The sequence below is a fragment of the Protopterus annectens genome, chromosome 15.part0 (genome assembly GCF_019279795.1).
Source record: "Protopterus annectens isolate FY-2018-M chromosome 15.part0, PAN1.0, whole genome shotgun sequence".
In the NCBI taxonomy this organism is placed as follows: Eukaryota; Metazoa; Chordata; order Ceratodontiformes; family Protopteridae; genus Protopterus; species Protopterus annectens.
The window spans coordinates 655,811,429-655,827,378 of record NC_056749.1 but is presented as its reverse complement, the minus strand read 5'-3'; positions in this window follow the sequence as shown (position 1 = coordinate 655,827,378).

Sequence of the window (15,950 nt, the reverse complement as noted above, 5' to 3'; positions counted from 1 at the left end):
CCTGGAATATAAAGAACACATCTCTGACTGCATGACAGTAAGGCTGCTGTTTGTTGTTGTTGTCTTTCAGATGTCTTAACTTTTTAATAGCAAAGCAAACATAAGGATGCATTTTTCCAGGTATGTGTTTCTTTCAAAAAGACAGGATTGTTATCAGATTTAGTGATATATTAGGAATGGAAAGAATATTTAAGTAAAACTAAACATTTCTGGTACAAGCAATTAAAACGATTTTAGACAATTGTGTTATTTGCTGGTAGTCAGTATGAGAATTGTGGAATACGCTTATGTTCAAAGAAAAATTAAATATGTTTCATTATGTTTTTCTAGATTGTTACTCTATAATTAATGTTTGTAGGTCAAGAATGTCTCTATTCGTGAGAAAAGTGAAAATAAGTTATTGTCCCACAATTTTCTTTGCAGATGGAAGTACTGTAATTTCCCGACATCAGCATAATTCTAAAAATAGATTCCCTAGATTGAAAATTATTTCTAGGATTTAAACTGCAGCATTTAAAGGCATTCTGTTGGACAAGCAAGGCATCATGCCAAAGTAACATACAGATTAATGTAAGTAATTAAATTATGTCAGACAGGTTATGTTAAATTGATGAGATGTGTGCCCTTCAAGCCAGGAAAATTAGTTTAAGTAGTTATTCCTTCCCAGCATGAAATATAATCCTATGGAAAGAATGAGTTTGTATCTGTAGACAGTGAAGTCACTTGCATTTCTGCTTACTGACCATTCTTCACCTAGCCAGAACATTGAATTTTGTTAAAAATCAACAAACTTGTTTTATTTTGACTATAATTATCATTAGTGCCAGAGCTAAAGAATACATTTGATTACTGTGTCTGGGGAGCAGTGACATTGTCTGTTAGCAATACATTCCAAGCGTGACTTGTTGGATAGTAAGACTGACCTACATTTTAGCTCCTGCATGAGAATCTCTTATGTGAATACAGAGTAGGGATTGCACCTCTAATCAGCTTTCAGCACGTCAAGTATCACAGTACCAAAATCTGTTGTTTAAAGCTGATCCTCTCTAACAATGTTCCCATTTACTTGCATATCTTTACCATAATTTTCCTTTCTGCTTCTGGAAATATGCTGTTTTGCTTTCTTTTATTTGCATAGTGCATGCTACCTTATTTGATCATGTTAATGAAAATTGGAATATGCTTAGATTATTAACTTTTCCTGAAAATATAACGGCTGCTTGTTTACATAAAAGAAAATAAAAATACATGAGCACTATATATCTCACAAGCATAAGTATTACCATATCTTTTTTTATAATATGCTCTCCACCTGTAAAATATTTTATGAAGTACAGGACTTAATATGTGAGATGGGTTTGACATAATAGGAGGGTTTGGCATAATAGTTGAGGTATTTGCCTTATAAACACAAGATACAAAGTTTGATTCTGACCTTGGGTTATTAGCTAAGCTTAAAATGTTTCTTTACAGTAGTTAGCCGAGTACTCACCTATGACAGACATAGTTACCCCCTTCCTTCTTTTTTTGCACCTTGCTCACATATGATAACCCTCTTGGCTACTGCAAGACCTGTAATGCCATAGCTGGGGACTCCAGATCCACGCTGTGATTCATTAGTTAGTGAATTTGTTCTGCATTTGTCTTGGCTCTTACAAGAGTAAGACGGAGAAGGAAAAGAAAGCAGGCAAGTAGGAAATGCAAATAAACCTCAGAAAGCAATATGCCCAAAAGACCTAAAGCTAAATCAGCAAGTGAATCATTGATATAGGCCAACTAACATGAAAAATGGCTAACCAATAATAGGTCAAAGCTGTGCTTTACAGCAAATAAATTGCCATAATCGATTAAAGGCCAGGGATGTGGGTATATAACTTACTGAATGTGATAATAAAAATTATCAATAATCTATGAAAAGCTGGACTGCAATGCCAATTGTTACCTGGTACTCCTATATTGACATGGAGTGCTTCTGTTCTATGCACCTACTACATTCAATCTGAGTAGGGGTCTTCATAAATACCATCAAAATGAGCATGAAAAGGCCTTCCTGTAGATGTTTATAGATTTCTTAGTTGACTCATTCCTAGCTGATGCAAACTGGTTAGTGATGGAGAATTTAGTATCTATATTCTGTGACTTTTAAAGAACATTTCATCAACTATCAAGGGCTCTCAATTCTTTCAGACAATTACTTCTGCCACCCAGAGGTGCACCAACTCACTGGATTTGGTGTTCCAGCTTGGGGTGATCACTTTAGTCCTTGTTGGAGCCAGTCTTCTTGTCTGACCACTACTTGGTTCAGTCAGGCACAACTTCTCCTGTAGCTTTCTCCTGATGTTGCAGTTGCCTGTGACATGAAGAGAAGTGATGTAGGCAGCATTTGTTTTTCTCATGTCCTTGAGTAGCTCCCGTGTGACGTGACTGCAGTAAAGTTTAAAGCTGCTTGTCAGTAAGAGTGATAGCTGTGACTGCAACTGTCAAGACATTTTGTCCCTGTGATTGTATAGTAAGTAGCCATGGTATAACTGAGCTCCAGTATATGTGCATGAAGGGTGAGAGCTGGCCCCAATGATGGAGTTGCATTAATCCTCCTGAAGATTAAATGGCACAGAACCTGTAGTTTTCCAAGGATCAGCTGGCAATATCCCATATGAAGGCATGTTAGTTATCCAGGAAATGCTGTGCTGCATGAATATGACCTTATTTGCTCTACGACATGGTTAGTAGGCCTGTATAGTGTGGCCTGTCTGATCATGCAGAACACTTTTGCTCCACATGATTGTGAAATGGCAGTGCGAGTCTGACAGAACAGAATGGACTAAAAGGTGGGGAGGCAGTCTTTTGTGCACACAGTGGCTTACATTTGTTAGAGATTTGTCACATTGCATAAGGGCAGATATCGTAACCATCTCACCTCTCCACTCCTGGGGGGGGAGTGTGGAGGTTCTTTCTGCACTAATTTTAATGGTAGAATTCACTATTGATGATAAAAGATTACTTGAAGGCACTGTGTTTGCTGGGACAGACCTGAGAGGTTACATCACCTACAACAGTGACATGCTGTCACTGGCTGCTCTACTGCAGATTGATCCTGAGGGTTGGTACAAGTAGTCAGGTTAGGAACTTAGCCACAAAAGAAAAAAATACATAAAGGATGCCTATATGATGGCACTGTAATGCTTTCTCATGCTGAGGAAATGAATGGGCTTTTAGCAAATCATCAACCCCCTTTTTCCCATTTTTTTTCTACATGGAGTTGGGGTGTCACGTTAACTGTCACCATCTGTCTCGATTCAGTGCCACACTCATGCTTGACTGTCACAGATCTTCTCTCACACAATCCATTCACCTGTTTGCTGGATGCCCTCATTTCCTCTTACCTTCTTCCTGCGTGTTCAAATCTTCTTTACCAGATTGTCTTCTGCTTTTCTGCACATGTTCCCAAACCACTGAATATGTTCTCTTTGATCTTTTCTGCAATTGGAACTACTTTGTCTTCTGCTCTTATGTCCTCATTTCTTCATCTGTCCACCAGTGTGTATCCTACTACCCTTCTCAGACACTTCATTTCCATCACTTCTAGCTTTCTCATCTGCTCTGCCTTTACTGCCCAGGTTTCTGTGTCATACTGTAGTCCTGGTCTCACCATTGTTTTGTACACCTTACTTTTCAGCTTCTTTGACATTCTGTCATACACGACACCTGACATTGTATGCCAGTTGGCTGCAGCCCTCTGATTCTAACTTTGACCTCTTCATTCAGACCTTCCTTCTCATCAACCACCCCTCAGAGATTCAAAGCTATTATCCTGTTCTAATATCTTCCCTTCTATGTCAATTGTCAGCTTCTTCAGATTTTCCCAATTTGCTGCCATTACCATTGTCTTACCTACTCTTAGTTTCATCTTAGTTCTTGCCCTATGAGAAATTAATTAATTAGTAGATTACCAGCGGCTGACGGTTAGCAGGCATTGTGGACAAAAATAAGGCAAAAAAAAAAATCACTGTTTATGGGAATTATTTGTTGACCTTAACTTTGCAGAGTTCATACAAATAATTCCAAATTTGTGTCCAACTGCCTCATAACTTACCGATATGGCCTGGGCCATTTACCATCAGAAGTGTCCATTCATCCCTGAAGACAGGCATAATTCCATCTATTTCAAAGAAAACCTTGGTTCTTCAGTGATCTAGAACTGTACCCCATATGTGGATACTCTACAGTGGTAGAACTTAAGCTCTGATTGTTCTTTTATTGGGATAATTATTGAGAAAGTGATGTGTAAGCAGTTTGATGCTCTTCTCGATTCTCAGGGACTTGAGGATCCACTTTATTCTTAATCTGAGCTTATCACAGTAGTGATCCAGTTCCATCATGATTGATTAATGATTTCTTAGTGACACAAGATCAGATTTATTATTTTGTATGATACTTTCTTAATCTTCCTGTTACATTTGACAAAACTGGCTATCTGATGATCTTGGAGTCCTTGAAGTCCTCCTCTGGTACCATCCATGAAATGTCTGCTTCCTACCTCTTAACTGATATGTAGAGTGGTGGCCTCTGGTGTTAAGTCCATTTCTATCTACTCTTTTATTTTGAGCATCCCTAGAGATACATTCCGGGTTGACTTTGCTTTACTCAGTGCATGCTTCCACTCCATAACATAATCTAACAGACATGTCTACAATATCATATCTATACTGCAAGTACTCAGCTATACCTCTCCTTTTCTGAGTAGCATATCCACTGCTCAGACTTTGTTGTAGACTGCTTGGAAGATAATTTTTCTTAGATACTATCCAGTACCCTCAGGCTTACCCTATTCAAAACTGTTTCAGTGGCCTTTTTTTGCCACTCTAAGACTCTGTCTTTGCATTGTGTATTGTTTACTAGAGTCATACAGTGAAGTTTGTGTCCAATATGCATACACTTAGAATGATTTTAGTTATTTATTTACTTATTTACTGTTTGCTCATTAGGTTAGTAGGCTGGTCCTAGGACCCGTTCAGCCATGACCTGGGTTCAGTCAGCATCAGTGCACATATAATGCAAACTACAGAAAATGCACAGCAAGAATTGTTTATTAAGGGAAAAGCAATTCATAGCACACACAGCATCACTACTAGTACACTGCAACCAGCAAGAATCATCAACAAGTGTACATACACTGGCAAAAAAATATGAGCTACAAGCAAGAGTTTGCATATTTATACAATGGGAAATGCTGGATAGTACATGTAAGGATTGAGACACAAAGATGTTAATGAGACCAGTAGTAATAATGTGAATTGATAACTGGTATTAACCATTGTGATGGTAGCTTGTGCACTGGGCTACTTTAAGATCATCTTTAGAGGCCTGAAGTGTAGCTTTGGTGTCTGTCGGTAGGTGTTTCCAAATGGCAGATCCAAATCCAGAGAATGCTTTTTCTCCAGTACAAGTTTTGGTAAGAGAAAGGCTATCATTTTGGGGGTTTGTCATTGTGAATGTTTGGTGCCTAAATGCAGGTGCTGTTTCAGATGGCGCAGAAGCTCAGTCTTCAGATTTTGAAAAGTAGAGTGCTGTGAAGAAAGATGGATCTATCTGTAACTGATAACTACTTGGTGTCGTTAAGTAGGCTTTAATGATATATAGGAGCCATACCTCTCAACCTCTTAGCACAAGAAATGTGTACAAAGCCTTATATAAAAGTGAGACAAAGGCCCAAAAATAGGGGCACATTTTAAATATTGCTCTTACAAACTTAGAAAGTTGATAGAATAACAGGTTTTGCATTAGCATTAATTTTCTGAAGGGTATGAAGTCTGAAACGCAAATGTCTGTCATTATTTTCTAACTTCAATCTTTAATGATTTGCCAATAATTTGCCAGAAACTCCCAATTTTATGAAATACAGTCCAAAAATATGAGGCATAATTCTGGACATTCTGCAAAAATATGTACAGTTGAGAGGTATGATAGGAGCATCTGTTAGATAAATGAGTTAGTATAAGTTTGTTTTGTGTGATTTGTAATCTCTGAATATTGTAAACATTTTAACATTTGGCTTAGTGTGATTTATAATCTGCGTGTATTGTAAAATGAATGCAGGTTCAGCAAAGGCAAACCATATTCAAGGTTTGGAAGCAGAACATTTTGGCAATAACAGTTTGGGCAATCAGTGAAACAAGTTGTGTGATTCAGTAACAGAGTTTTCCTTTTTCGAGAAATTTATGGGTGATTTTATCTTTATGAGCAGGAAAGTAAAGTGATGGAATGAATATAAATCCAGGCCATTTCTGCTTGGAGACATTGGAAATAGTAATTCATTAATCTTCCTTCAGTAGAAGAGGACGGAGATGAAGCCACATTGAGTAGTTCCAAAGACCATTACATCAGTTTTCTTGAAGACTACTACATTGGCTGTCTTCAGGTAGATTAAGGGTTTATTATCAGAAGACCACCAACAGAGGTCAGTGAAATTGTTTTGTAATTTAGCCTGTAGACCAGATTGTTTTTTTCTAGACTCAGTAAAGTCATTAGTGAACATGACAATATTTTGATGTGGGAGATTGAATACAAAATGGTTGAAACAGAGAGTGAAAGAAGTGTAGGAACCTAATACCGAGCCTTGTGGAACTCCTGCATTTACTGATGCAATGCTACAGACTGCATTATACTTGTAAATTTGATGTTGATATTTGTCAGGTGTCTTGGGAACCATGCTACTTCATTATTATCACAGTTTAAATTTGGGTCTGTATTACCTTATCGAATGATGAAAAGAGCAAATGCTCTTTCATTGAACCAAAAAGGTTGAAACCACTGAAGAGCAAAGACATGGAACAGCAATTTTCTTCCCAGGGAAAAAAATCAATGCACCGCAAAAAAAAAAAAAAAAACCACAAAAATCTGACCTTGTGTTTACAAGTTACAAGGATATGGGATTCAGTATCCCCATTTGGCTGATTGAGAAGGGTGTCTTCTTGTCGTGTAAGTATGTATATATATATATATATATATATATATATATATATATATATATATATATATATATATATAAAATATATTTCTGATTTTGGTTTCCTGTTGGGATATGTGTGTATATTGTGTGTGTGTGTGTATATATATATATATATATATATATATATATATATATATATAATTTTTTTTTTTTTTGGCAGGAGTTTCAATGAGTTTTCCATTCAGACTGTCCTGATTCTGGAAGCTGTTCTAAACCATAATGTGATATACGGTAAGAATACCACATTCATCCTCTCTATTCTATACAGTAGGAAAATGCAGAGAAGAAATAAGAATTTTTCTCAGGAATTGTGGTATGACATGTACATATGAATAATTAAGGCCTTGAGACCAATGCTTGACAGGTCCAAAGTAGCCATGAACACCACATGACGTATAATTTCTTGTAGTTGTTATACCAGTTACTATTCGTAGTTGTGTGCACATTTTTATTTTATGCATTTTTTTTTTTTACTCATGGAAAGAGAAGACCCACAAATTATCTTATATGAACAAGTAATTAGAGCCTTAGGTGAAGGACTTTCCATTGGACTTAGCAAAAGCATATGAAACCATTCTCCAGTCTGACAATAGAAATAAGGTAACCCATATAAGCATCAACCCCTTTATAGTATGCAGTATTGCTAACTGGTCAGCAAACAGAACATGATCTATTAGAATAAATGGTGTCCTCTCCAAGAAACAAAAATAAAAAGCGGTATACCTCAAGATTTGGTCTTTGTCCCGATCCATCGTTTAATACGTTTCTCCAAAGTACTGACAAAAGCTAATAACCATTAGCTTACTAAATTCACAGATGACTGCAAGCTAGGGATCATTCTAAATTACCTTTAAGTTTACACATTCCCCCCCAACAAGGCCTTGATCTTTATGACAGTTTTGCCCTAAATGCAAGGAAATGTAACTAGTCGCCTTTAGCAAAACTAATGCTCTTACCCTGGATTATCATATAAATGGAATTTATCTCAACACTGACACTGTGAATTGGCTTTAGGACATTCAGAGACACTGTACTGCTCAGAAATCAGTATATTGAGCCATTATTAAAAGAAAATCTTTCTACTTCTTGCATCTCATCTGTTATTAGTTTTTGTTTAGATCCCAATCCATACTAATTCCTTTTTTTGTTTTCCCTCCATCTTTACATACAACACTACATTTGTCAGGCAACTCTGCCAAATAGGAAAAAAAGGCAAGATAATTAGTACTACAAGAAGTAATTGTTTAAAGAACTCCTGTTATTTGGATAGATTAGGTGCCCTATTCTTATTTTCTGTGGTCCTGATTCTTCTGAGACATGATTAGTACTTTTACTACCTACACGCTTCTATCTATGGCAAACTAAACGTTCCTTCTAGCATATCCAAGGTGAAAATAATCTGTCTTTATTTCCCAAGTTAGCAATGTTTCCATCCTACCAACAACATCTGGATGACTAGTTCTCCCTCTAGGCTTCCTTTTTTTTTCATGCCATTGTTGATAAGTCTACAATGGTTGGCATGCCACGGGTTTAGTATAACAAAATGGCTGAACTGTACTTAGAAGCAGTTGTACAATGGACTATGTTGTACTGCAGGACTGCGGGATAGTCCAAAGTATTTGGAATGTTACATCCTGCTTACAAAGTAGTAATGTGAAATCCAGAACTTTCCAAGATACTATCAAAAAAAAAAAAAAAAAAAAAAAAAAAAAGCTGCACTCATATCACAGTAACACACATTCTTAGAATTTAGAACTGACTGGTAACCTATACCAGTTAAAGTAAAAAAAAAGTAATTTTATTACCTAAAGCATTTTCCAGTGTAGTTTGTAATGAATATATGTAACAAAATATTTCATATACTTGTTAGCAGATATCACTCAAATCAATGAAGAGACATTACCTCTGCATTTCTGTATAAGTAATTATTTAAGAAAGTGGAATGAAGAAGGCTGTGCAAAGGATACTAAGCTGCATTGTTATCTTTGCAGCAATGGTCTGTGCATTTTTGTTCTTACTTGCAGATTGCTCAAACCACAAAAAAAAAAAAAAAAAGAAGAAAAGATGCGATTGATACTGTACTGTCAATTTGGCACCCTAGTAATACCTGGCAGTTATCAGATATTTCTAGGTCCTGTTTTTCTTTGACCTTCTTAGCATAACTGTTTCTTCCCCACTCAGCATAGATGCAATTATCAGGTTCTTAATTACCAATGTTGAAAATGAGATCTGTTTTAACCAGTATCTCTCTGTCATGATAAGAATGTCCTAGTTTGTATAGCTGTCTGTCAAGGTATCACATCCAAATGCATTCAGGTGCTGAACCCATTCTATTCTTCCCTTACCAGACCGATCTTAAAATATAGTGGCTTCTTTGGGATGTACGTGGCTAAGGATATTCCTGAACTTCAAAGATTCCAGTGATTCATAACTTAAAACATTCTGTGACTTAGTCCATAAGCTAGTATGGAGGGTAAAAACCCTTTCTCTGTATTCTATATTATAAAGACAGCTGGGGGGGGGACATCTGTTTAGCTTATCCTGCAATGAAGCATGCTATCCTTTTTAATCTCTGCTACCTTAATTAAACTAACAGTCTCACACATAACCATTATAAGTATCTTGACTTCCACCACACAGTTAACAATACCTGCTAGTGCAATCTCCTGGCTTTGGAATATACTACCTTTACATGGGGGTCTATATTATTTTGTTGAAAACTACTTACAGTGAATGGCTGTTCATCAAACACAATGCATCGAACAGCCATCTATTGAACATAAGCAAAGGTTTTTCATAGGGAAAGGAATTACTTGCCCACCATAGTGACTGTCACACACACTGCATTACTTTAAACCCACCAAGGTAAGGGGTTGAACCCCCCCCCCCCTTACTTATATATACCATCTCTGAGTTCACACTACAATAGGGAAAGGACAAATTTCAAATGATGGCCAATTAACTGCCTTCCCTATGAAAACCGTTCACTGATGTAAATGTTTGATGCATTGTGTTCGATGAATAGACGTTCACTGTAAGTAGTTTTTGACAAAATAATATAGATGCCGTTTATACAGATCAAACTGAAAAACACCTTAGTGATCTTCACAAGATATCTAGATGGAAAAATTATGAATTTATTATGGAACATTGAGGCATAGTTTTTTTAACCCAGGGAAACCAGTACACTCATGCCACTACTATGATAAATTGGCTAAGCTTCTCTATGCCTCTCATGCCAAAAGCTTAGTAGCAGTCTATGAATATATCTGTACACCAGCATGGGGCTATAATATCACTGTGTAGCATATAAATACAGTCATGTTAACATTCAGGAAATGTAAACCTTCCCTGGTGTATGGTTATGTATGACTACATTACAAAATACTGACTCCAGTGGTTAAAGCATACATGAAAAGCCTGTCTTCAGATACAGTGCAGTACAGAAATGTTAATATTATGACGGCTAGCACAGGTGTCAGTTTATAGGTACTGATGTAGTCTTTGCTACACATTTGTCATAGTATATATTACTTGCAAGACATTACACTCTTTATAGGTGATTTACACTTTGAAGCAGTCTGTGCTATTTCAGTACTATCAAGTAAAATGGTCTAATTTAATACTGTGTTGAAAGGAGTGCAGATACCTTTGATGTATGAAATTAAAAAAGCACAGCTCCCACTGTGTATGACTTTTATAAATTAATTACCACTTCCTGAACTGACTGTGGAGCTGTGTTTTATTAATGCCTTTTGAAGTAGCAGTTTTGTATGATGAATTGCCAAACCGGATGAGCATACAAAACTTCTTTAGCAAGCCTCATGCTTTACATACATATGGCTGTGTAGGAGATGTCAGGGTTGATTGGGATTCAAAGTTCTTTACAGTGTGTAAATAGGGTGTGCACAAATTATTGGTTTTAAATATGCATGTTATTATTCACTGGATACCTTCATGGCCATTTCTCATGGTCATCTACACAAAGTCAAGTTTTACTGTAATGTGTTAACTTTCCTATGTCACATAAAAGAGGATATGAATACATTAAGTTTGCATTATTTTACAAGCTGCAGAAATACTGCAGATACCTGTCCTTTATGCTTTAAATGACAAGCCTCATCTTTCAAACTGTGGAACAATATGCACACATGGGTAAGCATTCATCATTTCATTAAACCATGAGTGCAGAAATTAAATTTAAATGTTTGGTTGCACCTTCTTAATAAAAATGATTATTTTTGTAATACAGAAATAGGAATTGTTTGTTACCTTCTGTAACTGTGTGCGCAGAATGATTAAAGCTGCTTTGAATTACCGCAGTCAATATAACAATTAGGATCTGCTTCATTCATCCTTGTATTCTGTTATGACACTCATTCAGGTCAAATAATTCTTATCTTAAAAGAGACCAGTGTGGTCTTTCTAGAAAGTGTTTGAGAAAATATGCAGAAGTAATTTGTTCTGCCGTTGAGTTGGAAATGAGTCTGTTCAATACTGTGAAAAAAAATTGCTAAAAAGCAGTTTCAGGAAAGTGAAAGACTTTTTTTTTTGTTTTGCAAAGTGTAAACCACTCCAACCAATATATACTAATTCTATATATGAACAATGACAAAGAAAAGGGCACACTTCAAGGGCACTAAAAGCTACTTTCAGCATTATTTCTTCACAGTATGGAAACAGTTACCATATTTTCATAAATGAGAAATAGTAGATTAACCAAAGCATGAGTTTACTTGCTAAATCAGCAGACATAAATCTTTGTGTGATTCAAACTGACACCTGATGCATTGTTTACACAATTCACTGCAGGTTATATAACCACCCTAGCTCTCATTTTATACAGACAAATAGGTTTGGTTGCTTAACTTTATTTTTAATGGAGTAACAATAATTCCTAAACCCTTTTCAGCCATAATCCAAGATGCTGTGCAGATTTATGTGCAATAAATACATGGACAATCTAGCATAGCCAATCAAGCAGCATGTTTTTGGATGTAAAAAGAAACATGAGGACCTAGAGAAAAAAAAAACAGGCAAAAAGGGTACAAATCCAGAGACAGAGACCATTGAACAAGAAGGACTGAACAATACACCCTGAAGATGCAAAGTAAAAGTATTTTCATTAAGCAAACTCTTTACCCAAGTTGCTCATACATGACTTGTTTCATAGTGGCCATTGCTTAAACTGGTCAATAAGATCATTATAAAATATTGGTTTTGTGAAGCAAAGAAAAGCAATATTGATTAATAGTAAACTGTTATCCAGTCTTGTGTGCTTTATTGTACTTTAATTCAAATAACATATGGCTAGATGAGAATAACTTTGCTGGTGGTAATATCCCTTAACATCAGTTTCTCTGTTTTGTCTGTCTTGGTGACATATTAATAACAATAAAAAGCTCTGTTGAATCAGTAAATCTACAAGCATTATGATTTGTGAAAATGCATTTCTCAGCTTCTGCAATGGGTAGGAGGAGCATCATTCAACTGTGTAACAGTAGAACAGCAGCATGTAGAAATACCTGCAGTGTGTGTATGTGTGCATCCGCCATGCAGAAATACCTGCAGTCTGTATGTGTGCATCCACCATGCAGAAATACCTGCAGTGTGTATGTGTGCATCCACCATGCAGAAATACCTGCAGTGTGTATGTGTGCATCCACCATGCAGAAATATCTGCAGTGTGTATGTGTGCATCCACCATGCAGAAATACCTGCAGTGTGTATGTGTGCATCCACCATGCAGAAATATCTGCAGTGTGTGTATGTGTGCATCCACCATGCAGAAATACCTGCAGTCTGTATGTGTGCATCCACCATGCAGAAATACCTGCAGTGTGTATGTGTGCATCCACCATGCAGAAATATCTGCAGTGTGTATGTGTGCATCCACCATGCAGAAATATCTGCAGTGTGTGTATGTGTGCATCCACCATGCAGAAATACCTGCAGTCTGTATGTGTGCATCCACCATGCAGAAATACCTGCAGTGTGTGTATGTGTGCATCCACCATACAGAAATACCTGCAGTGTGTGTACGTTTGCATCCACCATGCAGAAATACCTTCCATGTGTGTTTGTGTGAATACTGTACCATGCAGAAATATCTGCAATGTGAGTATATGCGCATACTGCATCATGCAGAAATACCTGCAGTATGTGTATGAGTGAATACTGCATCATGCAGAAATACCTGCAATGTGTGTATGTGTGCATCCACCATGCAGAAATACCTGCAGTGTGTGTATATGTGCATCCACCATGCAGAAATACCTGCAGTGTGTGTATGTGTGCATCCACCATGCAGAAATACCTGCAGTCTGTATGTGTGCATCCACCATGCAGAAATACCTGCAGTGTGTATGTGTGCATCCACCATGCAGAAATATCTGCAGTGTGTGTATGTGTGCATCCACCATGCAGAAATATCTGCAGTGTGTGTATGTGTGCATCCACCATGCAGAAATACCTGCAGTCTGTATGTGTGCATCCACCATGCAGAAATACCTGCAGTGTGTGTATGTGTGCATCCACCATACAGAAATACCTGCAGTGTGTGTACGTTTGCATCCACCATGCAGAAATACCTTCCATGTGTGTTTGTGTGAATGCTGTACCATGCAGAAATATCTGCAATGTGAGTATATGCGCATACTGCATCATGCAGAAATACCTGCAGTATGTGTATGAGTGAATACTGCATCATGCAGAAATACCTGCAATGTGTGTATGTGTGCATCCACCATGCAGAAATACCTGCAGTGTGTGCATATGTGCATCCACCATGCATAAATACCTGCAGTGTGTGTATGTGTGCATCCACCATGCAGAAATACCTGCAGTCTGTATGTGTGCATCCACTATGCAGAAATACCTGCAGTGTGTATGTGTGCATCCACCATGCAGAAATATCTGCAATGTGTGTATGTGTGCATCCACCATGCAGAAATACCTGCAATCTGTATGTGTGCATCCACCATGCAGAAATACCTGCAGTGTGTGAATGTGTGCATCCACCATACAGAAATACCTGCAGTGTATGTATGTTTGCATCCACCATGCAGAAATACCTTCCATGTGTGTTTGTGTGAATACTGTACCATGCAGAAATATCTGCAATGTGAGTATATGCACATACTGCATCATGCAGAAATACCTGCAGTATGTGTATGAGTGAATACTGCATCATGCAGAAATACCTGCAATGTGTGTATGTGTGCATCCGCCATGCAGAAATACCTGCAGTGTGTGTATATGTGCATCCACCATGCAGAAATACCTGCAGTGTGTGTATGTGTGCATCCACCATGCAGAAATATCTGCAGTGTGTATGTGTGCATCCACCATGTAGAAATACCTGCAGTGTGTGTATGTGTGCATCCGCCATGCAGAAATACCTGCCATGTGTGTTTGCGTGAATAGTGTGCCATGCAGAAATATTTGCAATGTGCGTATATGTGCATACTGCATCATGCAGAAATATCTGCAGTATGTGTATGAGTGACTACTGCATCATGCAGAAATACCTGCAGTGTGTCTATGTGCATATTACACCATGCTGAAAGATCTGCAGTACATGTATGTGCGCATACAGCATCATGCAGAAATACCTACACTACATGTATCTGTGCATAATGCATCATGCAGAAATACCTACAGTGTGTATATGTGTACATATTGCATCATGCATAAAAACCTGCAGTGTGTGTATGTGCAAATGGTGCACCATGCAGAAATACCTATACTGTTTATTTGTGTGCATAGAGTATCATGCAGGAATATCTGCAGTGTGTCTGTGCACTGCATCACATAGGAATACCTGCAGTGAGTATGTGTGATTATACTGCACCATGCAGAAATTCCTGTGGTGAGTACATATATGAATATTACATCATGCAGAAATGTGTGTACACAATATTTTGGTCCTATGCGGTATGGCCAAGTCAATGCAGTTATACAGGTGTTTGTATAAAGTACTGATGTAGAACTCAGCACAGTTGGTAGTTCCATCTGAGGGGGAGGTGCAGAGAAGCTATTTATACCATCCCATAAAATGTTATAGTCTGCTTTTGAGATGTTTTTTAGTGTAGTTGCTACTGGGGGGAGACAGATGTTAGTTACTTCGAATGAAACTGACTTGTGGTCAGATCTTACCAGGAAAGACCTCACAGTGGGGGTACTACATTGGTTGCCCATATTGGTAATCACCAGATCCAGAATGTTGGTGTCCCTTGTGGGGGTGTCAACCAGCTGGTCCAGGGCATTGGAGTTAACAAAGTCGAGGAACCTTTGGGCAAGTGAGTTTGAGCACAAGTAATTTATCCAGTCAAAGGATGGGTAGTTGAAGTCACCCTAAACCATGGTGTTCAGAGGTATCTTGATAGATTCAAGTAGATCCAATTAGGCAGAGAGGGTGTCCTCATTCATGGAGGGGTTGTGTAGCTAGCAATGACTTGAAAAGGTGTCTTACCAACAGTTAATTGCACTTGAAGTATCTCCAGGGAATCGTACTATTTAACCAGTCTGGAGGTGTATTTATCTTTAATGAATATTGATACACTACCTTTAGTTTTCTTGCCTACAGTTTATGGTTTGAACATGTTGAAGGAGGAGTAACCTGGTATGGCTGGGGTGCTCTCCACAGCCTTGAATCAGGTCTCCATGACTGCACAAATGTCTACATCTACCAAGGTGAGGGCTGTTTCCAGTGAGAAGAATTCATGCCAAGACTCCTAGCATTTAGCTGCATAACCTTGAGGTTGTTTTTTGATGAAATTGTTACATTGGGGGTTTTGTCCTTGTGACTTTCCCTATAAAAGACACTATGTGGTGGAAAGAGCCTTTGCCAGTAGCCAAAATCCCAGGGGTGACAGACAATGACCATCTCTGGCAAAACATTGAGAAATGTGTGTGTGTGTGTGTGTGTGTGTGTGTGTGT